The following is a 3,598-nucleotide window of genomic DNA, read 5'->3' on the forward strand; positions in this document are numbered from 1 at the left end:
GAGGAATACTGAGCAGACTTGGAAAGACTGGGCATTCAATTTAGGTAAATTTAAAGCCAATTTGATAAACTTCTGCTATTTCTCAGTTTCCTCATCTGTACAATAGGGAGAACAGTACTTGAACTGCCTGTCAGATACGTATATGTTACCGGGCTATTTAGAGAATAAGAAGTACTTTTTGAGCCATAAGATGCTATATAAAAGAGCTATCATCATCATCATCATCATCATTTCAGTTATTTGACTTTTCTGATGGAATAAACCTTCTAAGATCAGGGTAGAGTTGTGATCTGGGGGGAATCAATCAGAAAGTTTTGGATTAGGATCCAAAATTGGGTTTCTAGTTCATGACGCTACCACTGGCTTACTGGATAAGTTAAGGAAGTCTTAGAAACTTTCAATATCTTCATATGTAAAATGAAGAGAATGTTGTGTTCTTCCTTTTGTCTCTAGGGAGCACTGTTCTTAAAAGGTAGCATTGTGCGCAAAGCTCTCTGCTTAGCACTGTGGAAACTGCCGAGGCAAATAAAGCCTATTCTTGATTTTAAGGACTTTACAATCCAGTAGAGGAGGTAAAATGCTTATATAATGTTTAAGTGAAATAAAAGAGATAAAAAAGTATTATGAAAGTTCAGAGATGTCTTTAAGCTGAAGGGATCAGAAAAGGATACATGAATGAGGGGAAGGGAAGACTGGCAGAAGTGGGGAAAGAATTGCCAGGGAGAAGTGTGGGCTACAAGTGGATTAGCTGTAAAATTAGGCAATCTGGTACAGGAAAAAGAAGTTTGTGCTTGGTCTTAATACTTTTCAGTCCCAGTCCTGCTACCTGCTACTTGTGTAATCTTGGCACATTCACCTACCCAAGTGATTCTAGGTCTCAGTTTCCTCAACTGTAAAAAAAAAAAAGTTACTTGGATTAAGTGAACTATAAGTTCATTCAACTACAATCATAAAATATATCCTTGAAGTGACATGGTTATTATAATTTTTTTTGGCTCTGTGGAATCTTGATCACACATTGTTTCATATAAGGTCCTGTGCCTTTTAGGTACTGGCCTTTCTTATGGAGCAACTCAGTCCTAAAAGAGGCAGAAAAAAAATTTTTAATTGACTAGCAAAGGAAATTAGGCACTACCAATTCTATAGGTGAGTTTCTCAGTTTATTTATAATAGTTTTTTTAAGACAACATAAAACAAACAAAAAAGAAAATCTATGTAATTGGAAAACTATGGGATGATTAAACAAGGACTGTGAATTTCATAGGGCAGACTTGAGCTTATATCTCATGTAAAAAGTGAGTTACTGAGTATTTTTAAATGGGGATGAAGAGGGAAGAAGAAACTTGGCTGGAGTGGAGAAAGAGAGTAAAGAATTAGCAGGGTAAAGAGAAGCCAGCACCATCAGAGTCTATGATTAAGAGGCAGCAGAACTGGTCAGCTGACAAAAAGGCTTCAGTTTGATAGTTCCTTGATTGTCTGAATTAAGGCTCAAGATCACTGGAAGAGAACTTCAGTTTCTATTAGCTGTTGTGCTTCGACACTATCTGTACACTGAATAGAGACAGTTCTTGCTTTATGTAAGTGAACCATTTTGTAGACCTCAGTGAAGTTAGGTGCAAGAAAAACAAGATATAACCAAAACAAATGAGAGCCAAAAACAGGAACAGAATTTTTAAAAAATCCAACTGAAAACATCGGTGAGAATGGAAAATAATACAGAATAAAAGAAAATAAATGTATACTTTGAAAGGGAACAAAATCGTGTATCAAAATTATGAATCCAACAAATTAGACATTAAATTTTAAAAATTCAATTAAAAAATAAATCTTCTCTAAAGTTAGCAAGCTGCTGAGCTAAATTCAACTTTAAATATAAAAACTAGGAGAAGGGAATTAATATAAAATGACAAAAGAAATTAGTACAAGTATTTCTTGTGTATATAGCAATAACACAGGAAATTCTACTTAAAAAAGAAACAAGAATTGAAACTGAACTTAAACTCCCAAAGCAGAAAAACAAAAAGTTTGCTTTTTTAAAAGTATCCTATAGGCAAGTGCTCATGGACAACAGATGTGAGTGTGGGTTGGCCATATGAGATGAAGGACAAAGCTATTTTTTCCTTCTTAGGTAGCCTGCTACTCTTGCTATGTGATGCTTGCCGTGTTCTTTTCCAGCCACTGTGTCTCTCTTCCCACCCAAGTGACCTAATCTGTTGGCACCATCCTTAGCTCCACCCCCTGCAAGAGGAGCTTTGTAAATATTTACAGAAGTATGCAAGTGGGGGAAATATTTTACCTATGTACTGGGGCAGCCTAGACCCATCATACATCCAAAGTGCTGATTTTTTAAAGCTTGGGATTTTAGCCTGATAAAAAAAGGACTATAGTCACATAGTTTCCATCTCGTTCTGCTTTTGAGAATTTATCAGATATAACAATTAATAGACCCTAGAAGATATGGAGAGAAGAGGAGAGATAAAATGATGATTCAAATAAAGGGCCTACTTATTCTTCCTATTACCTGGCTGCCGCTGTTTCAAATACTATCACCCTCTTTTGCAGCTCACCAATCACAAATCATAATAGATGAAAAATCAAAACATTTACGATAAATCACATCTTTACCTAAAGTAAGCTGGCATTACTACTAATTAAAACAGAAAGCATAAACTTCTTGCTTTTTAAAAATAGTTTTTTATTTTTTATTTTTCTGAACTTGACAAACACAAACATTAATTTTCCATATGCAAATGAAAACAATGTTGTACATGAAATTTTGACTCTTTTTATGTACAGATTGTTTTGGTTGCTTTTAAGTACATACTAAATTCAAAAGCTTTTTACCTGTCTATTTTTCTCTGAACCTCCTTCTGTCCTCTTATGTGAATTTTAACAATGCTTCATTGAACCTATTTTCCCTCTCCTCTCTTTTCTTTTCTTCTATCTCTCCTACCTCCTTTCCTTCCTTCTTTCGTTCCTTCTTTCTTTCTTTCCTTTCTTTCTTCCTTTCTCTTTCCTTCCTTCCTTTCTTCTCATTAATTCTGCACCCCTAAAGTATTATATCTCTATCAAGAGGTGGTTTCTTGTAGGTTAAAATTATTTGTGTTGAAAGAATGGAAGCATTATGGACAGGACAACCTACTTAAAGTTAAAAAGTAATTAAATAAAAATAATTAGATGAAGACTATCATCTAAAACAATAATTATACACCCTGTGAGAAGATGCATAGTTTAATGGATATTGGACTCCACTGATATTCAAACTGTTACTACCTATATGGCCATGAGGCAAATCACTTAGTAACTCTGGTTCTAAATTTCCTCAAATGTAAACTGAGTAGTAGCCTGGATTGGATTAGCTCTTTTAGCTCTAAATTCTATGATTCTTACATCTGTACAGGGATTTATGCTAGCATTATAGTATATACTATATTATATATTGTAATGTATTATTGCTCATTTATACCATACCATACTGTACTGTACTATACCATACCATACCATACCATACCGTACCGTACTGTACTGTACCATACCATACCATACCGTATCATACCATACCATACCATACCATACCATACCATACCATACCATACCA

The sequence above is a fragment of the Petaurus breviceps genome, unplaced genomic scaffold, assembly GCF_028583685.1.
Source record: "Petaurus breviceps papuanus isolate PSGF00001 unplaced genomic scaffold, PetGlider_PUasm1.0 685, whole genome shotgun sequence".
In the NCBI taxonomy this organism is placed as follows: domain Eukaryota; kingdom Metazoa; phylum Chordata; class Mammalia; order Diprotodontia; family Petauridae; genus Petaurus; species Petaurus breviceps.